General features: G+C 49.8%; 1 protein-coding gene and 1 pseudogene across 1 annotated transcript in view; one reads left to right on the forward strand and one right to left on the reverse strand.

Annotated features, from left to right (window-relative positions):
* LOC140398714 (protein phosphatase EYA4 pseudogene) overlaps positions 1 to 19,906 on the forward strand; it is a 61,717-nt pseudogene extending 41,811 nt beyond the window's left edge.
* ace (angiotensin I converting enzyme (peptidyl-dipeptidase A) 1) overlaps positions 1 to 21,700 on the reverse strand; it is a 534,228-nt gene that overhangs the window by 269,716 nt on the left and 242,812 nt on the right. The gene's annotated exons all lie outside the window — the stretch shown is intronic.

Genomic DNA, 21,700 nt, shown 5'->3' on the forward strand with positions numbered 1-21,700 from the left:
GAGTGGAGGGAGAGAGCTCTCAGAGTCGGTGGGTGACTTCTCAGAGTGTGGGGGGTGAGCTCTCAGAGTGGGGGAGGAGCTCTCAGAGTGGAGGGGGAGCTCTCAGAGTGTGGGGAGGGGGGGTGACCTCTCAGATTGGGGGGGGTGAGCTCTCAGAGTTGGGGGCTGGGGAGATCTCAGAGTGGAGGGGGTGAGCTCTCAGAGTGGAGGGAGAGAGCTCTCAGAATCGGGGGGGGGCACTCAGAGTGAGGGGTGAGCTCTCAGAGTGGGGTGTGTGATCTCAGAGTGGGGGGGTATGCTCTCAGAGTGGAGGGGGTGCTCACAGAGTGGGGGGTGGATATGCTCTCAGAGTGGAGGGGGAGCTCTCAGACTGGGAGGGTGAGCTCTCAGAGTGGGGGATTAGCTCTCAGAGTGGGGGGAGAGCTCTCAGAGTGGAGGGGTAGCTCTCAGAGTGGGGGGGGGGGTGAGCTCTCAGAGTGGAGGGAGTGAGCTGTCAGAGTGGGGTGGGAGCTCTCAGAGTGGGGGTTGAGCTCTCAGAGTGGGGGGGTGAGCTCTCAGGGCGGGGGGTGAGCTCTCAGGGGGAGAGCTGAGTGGATGGGGTGAGCTCTCAGAATGGGGGGTGAGATATCAGAGTGGGGGGGGAGCTCTTAGAGTGAGGAGGAGCTCTCAGAGTGGGGGGGGGGTGAGCTCAGACTGGGGGTGAGAGCTCTCAGAGTGGGCGGGGTGAGGTCTCAGAGTGGGAGGGTGAGCTCTCAGAGTGGGGTGGTGAGCTCTCAGAGTGGGGGGGAGAGTTCTCAGAGTGGGCGGTGGAGAGCTCTCACAGTGGAGGGGAGCTCTCAGATTGGGTGGGGAGTGCTCTCAGAGTGGGTGGTGAGCTTTCAGAGTGAGGGAGGGGGTGAGCTGTCAGAGTGGGGGGGGAGCTCTCAGAGTGGGGGGAGAGAGCTCTCAGAGTGAGGGTGTGAGCTCTGAGAGTGGGGGGGGAGAGCTCAGAGTGGGGGGTGAGCTCTCAGAGTGGGGGGAGAGAGCTCTCAGAGTGAGGGTGTGAGCTCTCAGAGTGGGGGGGGGAGAGCTCAGAGTGGGGGGGGAGCTCTCAGAGTGGGGGGGTGAGCTCTCAGAGTGGGGGGTGAGCTCTCAGAGTGGGGGGAGAGCTCTCAGAGTGGAGGGGTAGCTCTCAGAGTGGAGGGGGTGAGCTGTCAGAGTGGGGTGGGAGCTCTCAGAGTGGGGGTTGAGCTCTCAGAGTGGGGGGGTGAGCTCTCAGGGCGGGGGGTGAGCTCTCAGGGGGGAGAGCTCTCAGAGTGGGGGGAGATCTGAGTGGATGGGGTGAGCTCTCAGAATGGGGGCTGAGATCTCAGAATGGGGGGTGAGATATCAGAGTGGGGGGGAGCTCTTAGAGTGAGGGGGAGCTCTCAGAGTGGGGGGGGGTGAGCTCAGACTGGGGGTGAGATCTCTCAGAGTGGGCGGGGTGAGCTCTCAGAGTGGGAGGGTGAGCTCTCAGAGTGGGGTGGTGAGCTCTCAGAGTGGGGGGGGAGAGCTCTCAGAGTGGGCGGTGGAGAGCTCTCACAGTGGAGGGGAGCTCTCAGATTGGGTGGGGAGTGCTCTCAGAGTGGGTGGTGAGCTTTCAGACTGGGGGGAGAGCTTTCAGAGTGGGCGGTGGAGAGCTCTCACAGTGGAGGGGAGCTCTCAGATTGGGGGGGGTGAGCTCTCAGAGTGGGTGGTGAGCTTTCAGAGTGAGGGAGGGGGTGAGCTGTCAGAGTGGGGGGGGAGCTCTCAGAGTGGGGGGAGAGAGCTCTCAGAGTGAGGGTGTGAGCTCTCAGAGTGGGGGGGGAGAGCTCAGAGTGGGGGGTGAGCTCTCAGAGTGGGGGGAGAGAGCTCTCAGAGTGAGGGTGTGAGCTCTCAGAGTGGGGGGGGGGAGAGCTCAGAGTGGGGGGTGAGCTCTCAGAGTGGGGGGTGAGCTCTCAGAGTGGGAGGGTGAGATCTCAGAATGGGGGGGTGAGATATCTGAGTGGGGGGAAGCTCTTAGAGTGAGGGGGAGCTCTCAGAGTGGGGGGGTGAGCTCTCACACTGGGGGTGAAAACTCTCAGAGAATGGGGGGTGAGCTCTCAGAGTCGGGGGGGTGAGCTCTAAGAGTGGGGGAGTGAGCTCTCAGAGTGGGGGGGAGAGCTCTCAGAGTGAGGGGGGTGAGCTCTCACAGTGGAGGGGAGCTCTCACAGTGGGGGGGGGAGCTCTCAGAGTGGGGGGGTGAGCTTTCTGAGTGAGGGGGGTGAGCTCTCAGAGTGGTGGTTAGAGCTTTCAGAGTGGGGGAGGTGAGCTCATAGAGTGGGGGGGGGGGAGAGCTCTCAGAGTGGGGAGGGAGAGCTCTCAGAGTGGAGGGGGTGCTCTCAGAGTGGAGGTGGAGCTGTCAGAGTGGAGGGGGGTATCAGAGTGGGGGGGGGGTGAGCTCTGAGAGTGGGGGTTGAGCTCTCAGAGTGGGGAGGGGAGAGCTCTCAGAGTGGGGGGAGAGCTCTCAGAGTGGGGGGAGAGCTCTCAGAGTGGGGGTGAGCTCTCAGAGTAGGGGGGTGAGCTCTCAGGTGGAGGGCTCTCAGAGTGGGGGGGAAGAGCTCTCAGGGGGGGGAAGAGCTCTCACAATGGGGGAGAGAGCTCTCAGAGTGCGGGTAAGACCTCTCACAGTGGTGGGGTGAGCTCTCAGACTGGGGGGGGAGAGCTCTCAGAGTGTGGTGGGTGACCTCTCAGAGTGGGGGGACGGGGTCTCAGAGTGGGGGGGGGGAGCTTTCTGAGTGGGGGGCTGAGCTCTCAGAGTGGAGGTGAGAGCTCTCAGAGTGGGGGTAAGAGCTCTCAGAGTGGGGGTGGGAGCTCACAGAGTGGAGGGGGAGGGCTGTCAGAGTAGGGGAGGGAGCTCTCAGAGTGGGGAGGAGAACTCTCAGAGTGGGGGTGTAGAGCTCTCAGAGTGGGGGAGGGGGAGCGCTCTCAGAGTGGAGGCGGGAGATCAGTGTGGAGGGGGGTGAGCTCTCAGAGTGAGGGGGTGAGCTCTCAGAGTGGGGGGTGAGCTCACAGTGTGGGGGGGGAGAGCACTCAGAGTGGGTGGGGTAGAGCTCTCAGAGTGGAGGGGGAGAGAGCTCTCAGAGTGGTGGGGGAGAAAGTTCTCAGAGTGGGGGAGGGGGAGAGCTCTCAGAGTGGAGGCGGGAGATCAGAGTGGAGGGGGGTGAGGTCTCAGAGTGAGGGGGTGAGCTCTCAGAGTGGGGGGGGTGAGCTCTCAGAGTGGGGGAGGAGAGCTCTCAGAGTGGGGGAGGGGAAGAGCTCTCAGAGTGGAGGCGGGAGATCAGAGTGGAGGGGGGTGATGTCTCAGAGTGAGGGGGTGAGCTCTCAGAGTGGGGGGGGTGAGATCTCAGAGTGGGGGGTGAGATCTCAGAGTGGGGGGGTGAGATCTCAGAGTGGAGGGGGTGAGCTCTCAGAGTGGGGGGGTGAGCTCTCAGAGTGGGGGGGGTGAGATCTCAGAGTGGGGGGTGAGATCTCAGAGTGGGGGGGTGAGATCTCAGAGTGGAGGGGGTGAGCTCTCAGAGTGGGGGGGTGAGCTCTCAGAGTGGAGGCGGGAGATCAGAGTGGAGGGGGGTGATGTCTCAGAGTGAGGGGGTGAGCTCTCAGAGTGGGGGGGGTGAGATCTCAGAGTGGGGGGTGAGATCTCAGAGTGGGGGGGTGAGATCTCAGAGTGGAGGGTGTGAGCTCTCAGAGTGGGGGGGTGAGCTCTCAGAGTGGGTGGTGAGATATCAGAGTGGACGGGGTGAGCTCTCAAAGTGGGGGGGGCTGAGCTCTCAGAGTGGGGGGTGAGCTCTCAGAGTGGGGTGGTGAGATCTGAGAGTGGGGGGGATGAGATTTTAGAGTGGAGGTGGTGAGATCAGAGTGGGGGGAGTGACCCCTCAGAGTGGCGGGGGGGGGGGGGGGGTAAGCTCTCAGAGTGGAGGGGGTGTGCTCTCTGATGCACGATCAATTACACAAAGATGAGAGTTGGATGCAATCGAGGCTTTATTACACAAGGATGTGTGGCCTCCTACAGCAGCTGGCGAAATGGCTACTGTACTAGGAGCACACATATTTATTCTCTGCCTACTGAGCTGTAGTACAGGGCCTCACCACAACGCACCTATTATATACATCAGTGGTGACTACCACATTCACCCACTGTTAAAATTGAGTCTGGCAGGGGTGGTGGAGAACCATATACAAGTAGATGTTTTAAAGTACAGGAAAAAAATTGAGTCCAGTGGGGGTGGAGGAGAGTTATACAGAAGGATGATGTTTTTTTTTTTAAGAGTCCCGATCAAGTTACAGGTTCAGTCGGTCCGAAGCCTTGATCTACCGTTGGGAGCGCCGCAATGATGGCGGCGATTCTGGTGTCGGTCTGGTCTTCGGTGACTCCGGGAGCGTGCCAAAATCCTCTTCATTGTCAGGCGTGGGTAGGGGGGGGGATGGATTGTCCTGGGGCGGAGGTTGCGGCTGGGTGCGCCGGGGGAGGGGAGGGTGTCGCCGGGGCAGGGGGGTGTGTGTGTGGAACCAGCTTGTCCCAGGTCCCTGAGGGAGACAGTATCTTGGCGGCCGTCGGGGTACGCTACGTAGGCGTACTATGGGTTGGCGTGGTGTAGCTGTACCCTCTCAACCAATGTTGCCTTGTGGAGTCGTACGTGCTTGCGAGCCAAGTCGGGAGCGACACCCCGGAGGTGGACTTCCTGGGGAAGGCAAAGAGACGTTCATGGGGTGTGTCATTAGTCGCAGTGCACAGGAGCGACAGAATGGAGTGCAGTGCGTCGGGGAGGACCTCCTGCCAGCAGGAGGCCGGGAGATTTCTGGACCGTAGGGCCAGCTGGACGGCCCTCCAGACCGTCCCATTCTGCCTCTCCACCTGCCCGTTTCCCCTGGCTGGTCGTCCTGCTCGAGGCGATACCCTTGTTGAGCAGGAACTGACACAGCTCATCGCTCATGAATGAGGATCCCCTGTCGCTGTGGATGTAGGTGGGGAAGCCGAACAGAGTAAAGGTGGTGTTGAGGGCTTTGATGACAGTGGCAGACGTCATGTCGGGGCATGTGATGGTGAAGGGGAATCTGGAATATTCATCGACCACACTGAGGAAGTACGTGTTACGGTCGGTGGAGGGGAGAGCCCCTTTGAAGTCCACGCTGAGGCTTTCAAAGGGGCGGGTGGCCTTCACCAGGCGCGCACGGTCTGGCAAGTAGAAGTGCGTTTGCACTCCGCGCAGACCTGGCAGTCTCTGGTGATTGCCCTGACTTCCTTGATGGAGTAGGGCAGATTGCGGGCCTTGATGAAGTGGTACAAATGTGTGACTCCCGGATGACAAAGATTGTCGTGCAGAGTCCGGAGTCGGTCCACCTGTGCGCTGGCACATGTACCTCAGGATAGGGCATCAGGGGGCTCGTTGAGCTTACTGGGGCAATACAAAATCTCATAGTTGTAGGTTGAGAGCTTGATCCTCCACCTCAAGGTTTTATCGTTCTTGACCTTGCCCCGCTGTGTGTTGTTAAACATGAAGGCTAACGACCGTTGGTCAGCGAGGAGAGTGAATCTCCTGCCGGCCAGGTAATGCATGAGGCTTTCAAAGGGGCGGGTGGCCTTCACCAGGTGTGTACGGTCTGGCTGGTAATGCACAGCTTCAACGATGGCTTGGGCCTCTTTTTCGACGGAGGAATGCCGAATTTCAGAGGCGTGAAGGGTTCGTGAAAAGAATGCCACGGGCCTGCCTGCCTGGTTGAGGGTGGCGGCTAGAGTGACGTCTGATGCGTCGCTCTCGACTTGAAATGGTGACGTCTCGTCGACTGCGTGCATCGCGGCCTTAGCGATGTCAGCCTTAATACGGTTGAGCCTCGGCCGTTAGGGGAAAAAGAGTGGATTGAATGAGTGGGCAGGCCTTGTCCGCATAATTTGGGACCCATTGGGCGTAGTAAGAAAAGACCCCAGGCAACGTTTGAGGGCCTTGGGGCAGTGGGGGAGGGGGAGTTCCATTAGGGGGCACATGCGGTCGGGATCAGGCCCCAGAACTCTGTTCTGGACCACAAAGCCGAGGATGGCTAAGCGGTTCGTGCTGAACACGCACTTCTCCTTGTTATAAGTTAGGTTGAGGAGAGTGGCGGTGTGGAGAAATTTGTCAAGGTTGGAGCCATGGTCCTGCTGATCGTGGCCGCAGATGGTGACATTGTCTAGGTACGGGAAAGTGGCCCGCAGCCCGTACCGGTCAACCATTCAGTCCATTTCCCGTTGGAAAACCGAGACCCCGTTGGGCGGTCCGCCCTACGGATGGGGAGCTGGTGGTAGGCGGATTTTAGGCCGACAGTTGAGAAGACCCGGTACTGTGCAATCTGATTGACCATATCAGATATGCGTGGGAGAGGGTACGCGTCGAGCTGCGTGTACCTATTGATGGTCCAACTGTAGTCCACGACCATTCTGTGTTTCTCCCCAGTTTTCACAACTACCACTTGGGCTCTCCAGGGGCTGGTGCTGGCCTCGATGATGCCTTCCCGAAGCAGTCGCTGGACTTCGGACATGATGAAGGTCCTGTCCTGGGCACTGTATCATATGCTCCTGGTGGCGATGGGTTTGCAATCGGGTTAAATTTGCAAATAGAGAAGGTGGGTCGACCTTTAGGGTCGCGAGGCCGCACACAGTAAGGGGTGGTAGGGGCCTGCTGAATTTCAATGTTAGGCTCTGGAGGTTGCACTGGAAGTCCAGGCCGAGTAGCAACGCAGCGCAGAGGTTGGGGAGGACGTAGAGGCAGAAGCCGCTGAACTCGACGCCCTGGACAGTGAGAGTGGCTATGCAGTACGCCGGATCGCCACGGATGGTGTAGGAGGGGTGTGCCGCGCGGCCGGGGGTGAAGGCCTGGATGTCGTGCGAAGCGACCGTCAGCGAGAGCGCTAGCTTTTTGGTTGCTGTGAGGTTGAGCATGGCCCCTTCTAAGAGGCGTTGATGGATGTAATCCGACCCTATCCCCGTAACAAAAGCGTCTCTCATGAGCAAGTTCGAGTGTTCCGTGGCCGTGACGGCCTGACAGTCACAGCCTTGGACTAGGGGAATTAGAGCACGCCAGAAATCTTCCACTGACTCACCAGGAAGTTGACTACGAGTGGAGAGGATGTGTCTGGCGTAGAGCGTGTTAATCCACTGAGCGTAGTTTTCCTTCAGTAGCGCCATGGCGTCTTCGTAGGTCGGCCCGGCCTGGATAAGTGGAAAGACGTTGGAGCTCAGCCGCGTGCAGAGGATCTGAATCTTCTAAGCTTCCGGAATTGGGTCTGGTGCAGACCTGGTGTAAGCTTCGAAACAGGCTAGCCAATGTTCAAAGTCCTTTTTGGTGTGATCCGGCTTGATGCGGAGGTCCATCTTCTGAAAACTTTAGTGTAATAAATTGATGCACGATCAATTGCACAAAGACGAGAGTTGGATGCAATCGAAGCTTTATTACACGAAGATGTGTGGCCTCCTACAGCATCTGGCGAAATGGCTGCTGTACGAGGAGCACACATATTTATACTCTGCCTACTGGGCGGAGCTAGCAGGCAGGGAACTATCCCTGTACCAGTAGTACAGGGCCTTACCACAATGCAACTAGTAGATACATCAGTGGTGACTACCACACTCTCAGAGTGAGGGGGTGAGCTCTCAGAGTGAGGGGGTGAGATCTCATAGTGGAGGGGGTTAGCTCTCCGAGTGGAGGGGGTGAGATGAGAGTGGGGGGGTGATCTCTCAGAGTGAGGGTGTGAGCTCTCAGAGTGGAGGGGGTGAGTTCTCAGAGTGGAAGGGGTGAGATGAGAGTGGAGGGGGTGAGCTCTCAGAGTGGAGGGGGTGAGCTCTCAGAGTGGAGGGGGTGAGATCTCAGAGTGGAGGGGGTGAGATCTCAGAGTGGAGGGGGTGAGCTCTCATAGTGGGGGGGTGAGCTCTCAGAGTGGAGGGGGTGAGATCTCAGAGTGGAGGGGGTGAGCTCTCAGAGTGGAGGGGGTGAGCTCTCAGAGTAGGGGGGTGAGCTCTCAGAGTGGGGGGGTGAGCTCTCAGAGTGGGGGGGGGGTGAGCTCTCAGAGTGAGGCGGTGAGATCTCATAGTGGGGGGGGTGAGCTCTCAGAGTGGGGGGGGGTGAGCTCTCAGAGTGAGGGGGTGAGATCTCATAGTGGAGGGGGGTTAGCTCTCCGAGTGGAGGGGGTGAGATGAGAGTGGAGGGGGTGAGCTCTCAGATGGAGGGGGTGAGCTCTCAGAGTGGAGGGGGTGAGCTCTCAGAGTGGAGGGGATGAGATGAGAGTGGAGTGGGTTAGCTCTCATAGTGGAGGGGGTTAGCTCTCAGAGTGGAGGGGGTTAGCTCTCAGAGTGGAGGGGGTGAGCTCTCATAGTGGGGGGGTGAGCTCTCAGAGTGCAGGGGGTGAGATCTCATAGTGGAGGGTGTGAGCTCTCAGAGTGAGGGGGTGAGATCTCATAGTGGTGGGGGTTTGCTCTCCGAGTGGAGGGGGTGAGATGAGAGTGGAGGGGGTGAGCTCTCATAGTGGAGGGGGTTAGCTCTCAGAGTGGAGGGGGTGAGATCTCAGAGTGGAGGGGGTGAGCTCTCATAGTGGGGGGGTGAGCTCTCAGAGTGGAGGGGGTGAGATCTCAGAGTGGAGGGGGTGAGCTCTCAGAGTGGGGGGGGTGAGCTCTCAGAGTGGGGGCGGGTGAGCTCTCAGAGTGAGGGTGTGAGATCTCATAGTGGGGGGGTGAGCTCTCAGAGTGGGGGGGTGAGCTCTCAGAGTGGAGGGGGTTAGCTCTCAGAGTGAGGGGGTGAGCTCTCAGAGTGGAGGGGGTGAGCTCTCAGAGTGAGGGGGTGAGCTCTCAGAGTGGAGGGGGTGAGATGTGAGTGGAGTGGGTGAGCTCTCAGAGTGGAGGTGGTGAGCTCTCAGAGTGGAGGGGGTGAGCTCTCAGAGTGGAGGGGGTGAGCTCTCAGAGTGGAGGGGTGTGAGCTCTCAGAGTGGGAATGTGATTGGGCGCTGCTAAAGTATTATTCTTATTTGAACAACCGTTTGGTAGCCACTGATGGAGCCTCCGAGAAAAGTACACCTCATTCAAATCACAGATCGAAATAAAACCCTGTGCAAGCTTTTCGAAAGAATGTGGAGCTAATCTGGTGACTGTCCCAGTCACTGCCCCAAAGACCACAACCCATTTCCACATTGTCCATTTCTCTAGGGGCTGTGACCCACAGTTTGGCAACACTATTGTACAGCCCCCAGTTCTGTCATATGCCAGGGAGCGAATGTTTAATTATCAGATGTAGAGGCATGTGTTCTGAAGAGTGAAAATTCTTTCCAGTTAATGAAAACAGAGAAAAACTTTAGTACAGGTGGAGGGTAACTTTCTGGATATGGAAGCTAGCTTCACCATCAGCAGCTGGGTGGGAGCGCATGTAACAGAACCCAGCAACGCTGCTTCATGAGGCATAGAATATTCCTGATCTGATAGTCTGCCAGAGTTTGTATGAGAGCTTCATTTAGTACAAGCATGGTCCTTGAAACCAGATATAGGGTAGTGGGGGCAAACAGCGCCATTAAAACAGAAGCTGATGCACACACCTTTCTCATCGCGATTTGACTGACTGCAATTTTAAATCTCAGACAGCAAATCATACCCAGCCCAAACCCTTGAAATGTGCAGATGGGACTCTGACGAGATCTTCAGGGCCCGGTCTGCCATTTTAACTTGAGGCCTGAAAAGGAGAATGATTTTTCCTGCTGACCAAACATAGCTGGAAGTAATTCAAGATTTATATAATTTTTATAAGTTTTGTTTGTAGGCCCAGAAGGGCTGGAGTCTTCCCATAGGCCACACAGAGAAACCTCGGGCCCAGTCCTTGCCTCAGGATTTCTCCCATGCCCCATCACTTGTCCCTGGGACTGGATTTATCGAATAGTTGATTGGGCCCATATGTGGGCACCTGCTTGACATCTGCCCCTTGGTAATGGGCCTCACACCATTTTATTTACTTTCTGTATAATCCCTCCATCGACTGGACCTTGAGACTGAGGAGATGGGGGAGCCCTATGCCTGAGAGGCACTCACAATCTATTCTCACTGATTCCAAAAGATGCCCTTCATTTTCTTGTGTTGATCTGGGAGAGATCGTCGAACAACCAATGGAAAAAGTAGAATCAATAAGGGTGATGGTGTCTAGAAGGGTGAGATATCAAGTTTGATGGGATTATCTGAATTAAAAGCCCTGATTTTAAATGTTGATTTAAATAGAAGCATTTGCAACACTAACCGTATTGAGTACAGGAAAACATGTAAGCCATACCTTCTTTAAGATCTTATTTATTCATCCTTAATATAAATCAGTACCATAAAAATTGTGTCCACGTAAGACACAGATAAAGTTTTCTTTAATAAACAATTTTATTGAGGTATTTTTGGCATATAAAACAATGACATTGTATAGTACTGTACAAAAGGAAAAGCAAATAACACATAGTGCAAACCACGACTCCATTCTCGCAAGGACCTGCCTAAACCACCCCCTACTCTATACTACCTGTGGTGATCTCTATATGTGCATGTACACAAGGGGTTAATGTGTCATCAGTCGCACCACATGATTGTGGCGATATGCATCACTGTAAAGACACAAGGGGTTAATGTAAATACATGTAGACGCTAGAGGGAGCACCAGAGACATGACACACAGACACTCAACCAATAGAACAGTTAGATAGGACACGACCAATGGGCATTCACGATACACACAGAGGTGAGACGACCACAGGAGGACATTACACCAATCCATATATAAAGGGCACAACACACATGATCTTTCTCTTTCCAGTGGAGACAGTCATAGAATTTACAGTGCAGGAGGAGGCCATTCGGCCCATCGAGTCTGCACCAGCTCTTTGAAAGAGCACCCTGCCCAAGCCCACACCTCCACCCTATCCCCACAACCCAGTAACCCCACCCAACACTAAGGGCAATTTTAGACACGAAGGGCAATTTATCATTGCCAATCCACCTAACCTGCACATCTTTGGGCTGTGGGAGGAAACCGGAGCACCCGGAGGAAACCCACGCACACACGGGGAGAATGTGCAGACTCCGCACAGACAGTGACCCAAGCCGGGAATCAAACCTGGGACCCTGGAGCTGTGAAGCGATTGTGCTAACCACCATGCTACCGGGCGGTCCCTAGTGGAGACAGTCAGTGAGTAGAGACACAGGGTTGATTCAATATTACACCCACCACGTGGATTGTAGCAGACTGGTTCGTCAGTCTGAGTAGCTGTAGAAGGATTAACAGTCGTGGCGAACACGAGTAGGAGAAGTGTAAATAGTTTAATAAACGTGTTGAAGTTATCTCCACATCTGAACCTTTCTTTGTCAAGTGCACCACAAGGAAGCCGCTTATGCTACGCCTAGAGCATAACAAGACATGGTACCAGAGTGAACTGTTTCAATACATATAGCTAAAACTCAGCGTAAAGTGACAACCAGCAACAATACCCAGGCAAGATGTTCGAGATCCCGGTTCCGCAGTGGCTCCAGTGCCACGGCGATCTCTGCGAAAACTGGCAGGCATTCCGACAAAAGTTTGAAATCTTCCTGGTAGCAGCCGACCTACAAGACATGGCCGATGCTGAAAAGACAGAGCTTCTGCTCACCATCGCCGGTGCCAGAGCAGAAGAAATCGTTAAAGAACCCAAGTTCTCCAAAGGGCAAAACAGGAGCGACTTCCAGGCAATCCTGGACAAATGCAGTAAATACCGTGAGGAAAACACACTCCAACCAGCTGAAAACGGTAAGAGAAGCGCCAGTACTCACCACGTGGCCGAGATCCCGGAGCAGAGAACAATTTTGATCGGCAGCCATCTTTGCAAAGGTACTGCACATGCGCAGTTGCGCGAGAAGTGCACATAAGGGGAAGGTCCGTGTGCGCATGCGCGAGAAATCGCGCATGCGCAATTGCGAAAACGGCACTGTACAGGAACAGTGATATGCGCATGCGCAAACGCTTCGTACGTCTGACGTCACATGCATCATGACGTCAGAGGCCCGGAACATGCCCATTTAAAGGGGAAATGTCCCAAATGACGAAACAAATCTCTTAAAGCCATAAAACAAGTTTCTTTGACCTGGAATGACAGCAGAATGCTTCAAATTCGACCAGGAACTGAAAGTAACCTCTGCAAAAACCTGCAAAAAGCAGTTAGCACCGCCCAAAGCGATGACACAGACCTTGAATACTACGACACCGAGCTTTATTTTTTCTCTGGACATCGCGAGCCCCATGCCAGTTCCGACACAAACAGTGATGATATGGTCCTAGAGGACTACGACTCGGACAAAGGTTTTTTCATTAGAAATGGCGACCCCCGTACTGAATCCGACGCAGACGCGGATTCGTTCTTCGGATTTGAGGATCTTCAGCCCAGCATATACGACATCCCGACTCGTGAGTGCAGGATTATGCTGCAGCCTGACACCAAGAGACAGAGAGCGGTACAAGCCCACAGAGAGCGGCCTGCTGCCACACAGAGAGTGGTTGTAGAAGCCAGGTATTTCGAATACAACTAGTATAGGTAAAAGATAGCTGTTTAAGCATAAATATTAGGCCCCAGTTTTAAATACCCATTTATACAGCATAATTCACTTTTACTGAGGTCCGTTGTTCTTGCAAATGCATATTTTCAGAGTCAGTGTGACATTAAAACAGCACAGTTGCAAGATAATTTGACACTGCTTGTGCTAATTGTCAAGGACAGGGACTGAATACACAGCAACATGAAGGCACCATTGGTCACAATGCAGATAACAGCTGGGTCAGAAAAACTGATGTTGCACATTGAAGATGGACGGCTTGCCATCAAATCAAATGTGTTTGAGTCTAACCCAAACCAATTAGGATTATACTGGGGTGTGATTAGATGACTTAAGACAGATATGAAAGTGTATAACTGAAAAGTTTCCGCCTGCCATTTTAGTGTTGTCTGTGGTGTGTTGTGCTGTGTTGTCTTTTGGTGTTGTCTGTCCTTAATTTGTGTTGTCTTTGGGGTGTTGTCTTGTGTATTGTCTGTCCTTAATTTCAGCCTTTGGTTCTGTCAGTGAGTCTTTCTGTAGTGTCTTTGTGTTGTGTTGTCTTTCTGTTAGTTTTGTCCTTAATAGTCTCCATTTTAGAGATGTCTTTCGGGGGTTCTGTCAGTCTACCAGTCTGTGTCAGTGATGTTAGTCCACTTTTGACTTTGAGTTTGAGTTTAGCTGAAGATTAGCTTTCTCTCTCTCTTCATGTTTCATTGCCAGACTTTGACCGTTTAAAAGTTACTTTCGAGCTGTCTGCCTAAGCAAAGAAAGATAATGTCTGTAATTCTCTGAAAGCTTCTAATTGCCTTTTAAATGACTTTCAAATTGTAATCAAGCGACTACAAATAAAACAATTCTTTTTGGCACCTGAGAAGTTTTAACTGAAATTTCTGCTGAGTTCCAGTATTCGCAAAGTGCTACTGATAACCGAATAGCAGAGATAATATAAATTCCTTCAACTTTACACAGTCGAATAATACAAGGAATCGAACAACTTGGCATAGTCCAGAAATATTACAAATCTTACAACTTGTCGTATTGCGCCAGGACTTGATTCATCAACTAAGCTTCCCCCAAACTTGGCGTAGTTCGACAGGTTAAGATCCCATAAATTATAGATTCCTATAATTGGCGTAGTCAGCAGCTGGGGGGGAGTACTGAACGACCTTCGGAGGCCCAGGTGACGACGGAAAGCTTTGAAGATAATCGGAGGAGGTCCGGAACCTTCTGGAAGCTTCGGAGATAGTCGGAGGAGGCCCAGAAGACAGCCGGTACCCACGGCTAGACTAGGGTAAGAAATATTTTTTTCACCCATTAAAAGTCTTAAAGCCGCATCAATCAGTACTTCGACCCTTGAAAAGAACATTTTTTCTAGACTGTGTTAAATAAATCAAGTGCCAGTCGTTCAGACTATCATAGACGTGACTGGAAGATTAGTCACTGCAGTAACTATAATAAAACGGCAGTCAGCGATCAAGAAAAGTTATGGCTGATCCAAATCAAAGTGTAGATTCAGAGCCTTTAGCAGGCAGAAAATTACTCCCCACTACATCCAAGAAGTGCTGGAATACCAGATGTTTCTGTTGAAGATATGTTGGGGAATTTTAGATCTTTCATTCGTAGACAGTTTGGACTGTCTGAAGTTGCTACAAAAATTGAATCAAAATATGATATCCCCAAAGGACAGTGGTCCCTTGATAATATCAAGAAGGCATGGGGTAAGACCACACGGTTAAACAGTGGAAGACGTATGAAATGGTCTTTTGCAGTAATGGCACAGCTCCAAAAACATCAAGAGACAATTGCAAAAATTAAATTTGATCATCATGAGTATAGGTCCACTAAAGACCAACTAATTGCAGTTGTTGAAGATTTGCGAGATGCAAAATCTAAACTTGAGCATTATGATGAAATTAAAACAGAATTGCAAGATGCAAAATCCAAACTTGAGCATTATGATAAAATTAAAACAGATTTGCAAGTTGCAAAATCCAAACTTGAGCATTATGATGAAATTAAGACAGATTTGCAAAATAAAACCTCTGAACTCCAGCAGTTATCTGGTCAAATCGTAGAATTTCAAAATCAAGTTTTTAAAGTGGAGTCAAAATACCAACAGTTGCAATTCAATACTGAGCGAAGTGATGATGAGTATAGGTCCACTAAAAAACAACTAATTGCAGTTGTTGAAGAATTGCAAGAGGCAAAATCCAAACTTGAGCATTATGATGAAATTAAAACAGAATTGCGAGATGCAAAATCCAAACTTGAGACAGATTTGCAAAACAAAACCTCTGAACGCCAGCAGTTATCTTTTCAAATAACAGAATTCCAAAATCAAGTCTTTGAAGTGGAGTCAAAATACCGACAATTGCAATTAAAAACTGAGCGAATTGAACTTGAAAATTGCAAGTTAATGAAAGAAACATGTGTTTTAGAAAGAGATATAAACAACATAACTGAACACAGCAAAATTTCTGTGCAGAAATTTGAACAAACAGCACAAACTCAGAAAGCAGCCCAAGCACTCCACCTAGTGGCACAATCGGCAATTGCACAGCCAAGAACAAATGTCACGAATAAATCAGTTCCTTTGTCAGATGAATCAGACGAAGATAGTGTTCAAATCCAGCCCATGTTACCTGCTGCTCCAGCGGTGGCTGTTGCAGCACTTGCAGGAATATCAGCAGTAACTACAATTTCACCACCAGCGCCAGGGCAAACATGTACCCTTGCTCCATTAAAATCACGTAAGGAAATACCACAATGTCTTTTCTGTGGTAGAGTAGGACACTGGATGGCAAAATGCTATCAAAAACAATGGATGGATTCGAGAGATGATAATGAAGTAGACAATGTTCACTACAATACATTTCCACCTCGTGGTCAACCATGTAACACGTACCAACAAGACACACCCAGTTTGGCTTCTGGTCAGCAACACTGGCTAAGCAACTACAACCATGGTTTGCTTTTACAATTAATCAGCAACAGTATCACAATAGCCCAACTGTTTACCAGATGGCTTTACAGAATCATCTCAGGCAACTGCCTGTTCGGCCTTCCACCATTATCCAATATGAAGATGATGTTCTGATAACCTCCATCAATAAAGATGATCATGACAAAGACATACAGGTGGTCTTGAACCACCTCAGTACTAACAGTCACAAAGCTAGCTTTCACAAAGCACAAATTGCCCAGAAAGATGTTTACTTGGGACAGAAAATTTCCAAGCGAAAAAGGGAACTTACTCAGAACAGAACGGCTGCCATCAAAGCAGCATCAATGTATCGCTAAAAAGTTGTCAAGAACTGTCAACTTAAGAAAACTGTCATTATTCTGAACGTTGCTTTATTAATTTAAAGAAATTAACATATCTTGTTAGCTGTGTTTCCTTGAACAGAATCGACAAATTCATCTACAGAAAATCAAGATACAGCACAAGATTGGTTCAGTTATATATTTAATAAGTTATTGTATTTGATATTTTAAAATAAATGTTTAAAATTATCCTGGAAATTAAAACTTCAAACAATGTGGAAACTGGTTTAAAAAAAACCCAACAATCTTTGATTAAAAGCCAAAAGAACAGGTCGTTCAAAGACATTTGATAACGGGAATTTGGCAGCAATTCAACTTTTACTCCCAGTCCATTTGAGTGACAAAAAAAAGTTTAAAGATGCGAATGGCATCATTCCAAGCTATACGCCTCTTTTTGACTGTGCAAGATAATTAACCCTTTCAACAAGCTTTTGTGTATTATCCAAAAGATGTCAAAGGCTTGACATCAATTTTGATAATCATTTTACCATTTATTACTAGATCATATGTTCAACTTTTATTGTATAATCATTTTATTTGTATACAAGAAGTTATTATTAATTGTTTATTGCTGAATTATGTAATCATGATATCAATTTTCAATCAGTATATCAATGGTAAGATCTGTAAAATGTTAACCGTAGTATTACAAAATCGAATTACACTTGACTATGTGCTAGCTGAAAAAGGTGGCACCTGCGCCATGATTGGTGCAGAGTGTTGCACTTTCATTCCCGATAACTCGAAAGAAGTTAAAGATTTGGCATTACATATCCAAAAAGAAATCAAAAAACTTGATCCACCCCAATTTATCTCTCTCTGGGATAAAATTTGTGGGTGGTTTGGACACACTGGAATGTCCACAATAAGAATAATCCTATTCTCCTGTGTAGCTGTATTCATCATTTACATAACATACCAATGTGATCAAATTTGATTAATTTATTAATTATAATAATTATTTTGAAATACCTGCAATGATTCTTTGCGCTTTTACCTATCCTATCGCATTAATGATGTATTTTAATCTTTTCTGATATATCTCACTTAATTTTTCGATTTATCAAAGGGCCGACTGTAGAAGCCAGGTATTTAGAATACAACTAGTATAGGTAAAAGATAGCTGTTTAAGCATAAATATTAGGCCCCAGTTTTAAATACCCATTTATACAGCATAATTCACTTTTACTGAGGTCCGTTGTTCTTGCAAATGCATATTTTCATAGTCAGTGTGACATTAAAACAGCACAGTTGCAAGATAATTTGACACTGCTTGTGCTAATTGTCAAGGACAGGGACTGAATACACAGCAACATGAAGGCACCATTGTTCACAATGCAGATAACAGCTGGGTCAGAAAAGCTAATGTTGCACATTGAAGATGGACGGCTTGCCATCAAATCAAATGTGTTTGAGTCTAACCCAAACCAATTAGGATTATATTGGGGTGTGGTTAGATGACTTAAGACAGATATGAAAGTGTATAACTGAAATGTTTCCACCCGCCATTTTAGTGTTGTCTGTGGTGTGTTGTGCTGTGTTGTCTTTTGGTGTTGTCTGTCCTTAATTTGTGTTGTCTTTGGGGTGTTGTCTTGTGTATTGTCTGTCCTTAATTTCTGTCTTTGATTCTGTCAGTGAGTCTTTCTGTAGTGTCTTTGTGTTGTGTTGTCTTTCTGTCAGTTTTGTCCTTAATAGTCTCCATTTTAGAGATGTCTTTCGGGGGTTCTGTCAGTCTAACAGTCTGTGTCAGTGATGTTAGTCCACTTTTGACTTTGAGTTTGAGTTTAGCTGAAGATTAGCTCTCTCTCTCTCTTCATGTTTCATTGCCAGACTTTGACAGTTTAAAAGTTACTTTCGAGCTGTCTGCCTCAGCAAAGAAAGATAATGTCTGTAATTCTCTGAAAGCTTCGAATTGCCTTTTAAATGACTTTCAAATTGTAATCAAGCGACTACAAATAAAACAATTCTTTTTGGCACCTGAGAAGTTTTAACTGAAATTTCTGCTGAGTTCCAGTATTCGCAAAGTGCTACTGATAACCGAATAGCAGAGATAATATAAATTCCTTCAACTTTACACAGTCGAATAATACAAGGAATCGAACAACTTGGCATAGTCCAGAAATATTACAAATCTTACAACTTGTCGTATTGCGCCAGGACTTGATTCATCAACTAAGCTTCCCCCAAACTTGGCGTAGTTCGACAGGTTAAGATCCCATAAATTATAGATTCCTATAGTGGTCCACGCACTGCTAAGGGTTCCCGACTCCACGATAGAAGACACGCAAGACTCCACACTGCAGTCCTTGCATGAACAAGAAGTGACTCCAGTGTCACAAGCCTCCACAGCGAGCTCGTGGACAGACTCCACGATTGAAGAAACGCAAGACTCCAGAGTGCAGTCCTTGCACGAACAAGAAGTGACTCCAGTGTCACAAGCCTCCACAGCGAGCTCGTGTACAGCCTCCACGATAGAAGCAACGCAAGACTCCAAAGCGCAGTTCTTGCAGGAACAAGACCATGAGGGTCTAGCAACCTCCTCTGACCAACTAGCAGCAGACGATGCAAGTCTGCCATGCTCCAGTGCACAACAGGACGACCATGACGGTCTATCATGCTCCAGTGAAGAACAAAGCGACTATGACAGTCCAAGCCCTAATGAACAACACAGCGACTATGACGGTCCACCCACATTGTCTGAGCCACAAGGAGAAGGCTGACAGTATACACAGCCCAAGTGAACAACAAAAAGCTACTGAGGCTCTATCCACTGTATGTGAGACGAGTGACGACAGCATCGCACTTCCCATGCAAGATGTGCAAAGTGACAGACCTCAGCTAGTGTGTACAGAGGCACACGACGATCATGGTGAGACCACTGGTGACTCTGGTGACACCATGTTACTTCCAACCTCATTCGCTCGAACCTCTCCACAAGCCAATGCATTCCTGCATGTTCTGACTCCAGACGTGGAGCTTCAAGAAATCTCAGCTGACTCCAGTGAACCTGCTAAGACTCCGGACAGGGAGCACCAACAAACCAACACTGACTCAGGTGAAACAGACCATACTCCAGGTGGAGAGCAACCAAATGCCAACTCTGATTCACGTAAGCCGGACTTTACTCCAGACAGGGAGTGCCGCAAACCCAGTGACGGCACGCTCAGGGTGACGACAACGACAGGAGATGGATCACTTGACAATTACACTGGGTCAGTAATAACAAGTAGTGGCTACAGTCCAAGAGGAATACACCAATATTCACCACAGCTATATCCTTCCAAGCCAAACCCACACATTCTTTCCACACCAGCAGTGCAGTCAATGACAGCTTATGCTGGACAAACCCAGTATTCAGGAATGCAGCAGCCAGCAGTCCATGCAGCATATTCTAAAACAGGCCAGCACTACAGATCGCCCACTTATGGAATCAAGACCGAAGGAGGACTACCGCAAGCACAATCTGCACTACAGACCGGATGTCTTAGTTACAGCCCAGGATTTGCTGCACCCCAGCCTGGCCAAATGGCCTATTCCTATCAGATGCAAGTTTCTAGTTTCACACCATCACCAGGTATTTATGCGAGCTGCAATTCTGTTTCCAATTCGACAAGCTTCAACAGATCTCATCAGGATTACCCTTCCTACACAGCATTTGGCCAAAACCAGTATGCACAGTATTATCCAACTTCCATATATGGCACATACATGACCTCGAATGATACTGTTGCTGGTACCTCTTCAACGTCAACGACTTATCAGCTACAAGATGCCATCCAACATCACAAACATCGAAAAAAAAAGACTCCAAATCAGACAGCGAAGTCATTTGACCAGTTCTTGCTTCCTGATACACAGGGACACCAATGGCGTTCACAAGGACATGCCACCATCAAACTCACCACCCCACCAAGAGAGACATTTGACCATGATGATTGAAGGTTTTTGACTCGCACATTTGATTTGAACTTATTGCTTAATCACTTGTACATACCATAACTTATCTCCCTGTTTTTTGTTCAATTTTCTTTAAGTGTACAGAAAATATGTAACATGTAAAAAAGGGGGTATGTGGTGATATGCATCACTGTAAAGACACATGTAAATACATGTAGACTAGCTAGACACTAGAGGGAGCACCAGAGACATGACACACAGAAACTCAACCAATAGAACAGTTAGATAGGACACAACCAATGGGATTCACGATACACATAGAGGTGACACGACCACAGGAGGGCATTACACCAACCCATATATAAAGGACACAACACACATGATCTTCCTCTTTCCAATGGAGACAGTCAGTGAGTAGAGACACAGGGTTGATTCAGAATTACACCCACCACATGGATTGTAGCAGACTGGTTAGTCAGTCTGAGTAGCTATAGAAGGATTAACAGTAGTGGTGAACCCGAGTAGGAGAAGTGTAAATAGTTTAATAAACGTGTTGACGTTATCTCCATGTCTGAACCTTCCATTGTCAAGTGCACCACAAGGAAGCCGCTTATGCTACGCCTAGAGCATAAAAAACAATGATCATTAGAGGGCCGGACCAACAGCGGTATAAAAGGCAGCCACATTGTCTCTTTCTCTCTCTCTTGAGTGCACTGTATTCAAAGCAGCAGCAGACTAATTTAGATGGCCAGTGGAGTTACGTATAGTTACCATAGTTAGGTCTTATCAACCTTATCACTAGTATCAAAGTTAAAGTAAAGAACTCATGTAAATATTGTTGTAGTTACTCAATAAACCTTTTGTTGCTACTGAAAGCGTTCGAATCTTCTTCACCGGGATTCAGAATACCTCATCACTAACCAAGGTTTGAGTAGCACATGTTACCTACCAGACAGGTAACGAAACACTACCCTAGCCGCCCCCCCCCCCCCCCGCCGCTGACGATTAATTCTCCGCGGAAGAAGTCAATGAATGGCTGCCACCTCCGGGCGAACCCCGATAGTGAACCTCTCAAGGCGAATTTAACCTTTCCTAGCCCGAGAAAGCTCGCCATGTCCGATAGTCATGCTTCGGTCTTCGGGGGCTTTGAGTCCCTCCATGCCAACAGTATTCGTCGCCGGGCTACCAGGGAAGCAAAGGCCAAGATGTCGGCCTCCTTCTCCTCCTGGACTCCCGGGTCCTCCGACACCCCAAAGATTGCCACCTCAGGATTCATTACCACCCAGTTTTCAAAACCCGGGACATTATGTCCGCGAATCCCTGCCAGTACCTCTGAGTCTAGGGCACGACTAGAACATGCGCATGTGATTAGCCGGCCCACCGGCGCACCTGGCACACTTGTCCTCCAGCCCGAAAAATGTACTCATCCGGGCCACCGTCATGTGGGCCCGGTGCACGACCTTAAACTGGATCAGACTGAACCCGACAAACATTGCGGTCATGTTTACTCTGCCCAGTGCTTCTGCCCAAATACCGTCCTCCATCTCCCCCCCAGCTCCTCTTCCCACTTAAGCTTCAGGTCATCAGTGTGTATCCTCTGCTCCCATTAGTTCTTTGTAAATATCTGAGACTCTACCCTCACCTACCTCTCCCCTAGAAACTACCCTGTCCTGCCTCCCCTTTGGCAGGAGGTGTGGGAAGGATGGCACCAGTGCAAGAAATCCCGCACCTGTAAGTATCTAAAGTCATTCGGAAAGCTCCCTTCCAGGAACAGATCACCCACCCTCACAATCCCCGCCCTTCTTCACAGTCGATACCCGCCGTCCATGTTCCCCGGGGCAAATCAGTGATTGCCGCAGATTGGGGTCCACACCAATGCTCTCACTTCCCCTATATGCCTCC

Source organism: Scyliorhinus torazame, chromosome 21, assembly GCF_047496885.1.
Source record: "Scyliorhinus torazame isolate Kashiwa2021f chromosome 21, sScyTor2.1, whole genome shotgun sequence".
Lineage (NCBI taxonomy): Eukaryota > Metazoa > Chordata > Chondrichthyes > Carcharhiniformes > Scyliorhinidae > Scyliorhinus > Scyliorhinus torazame.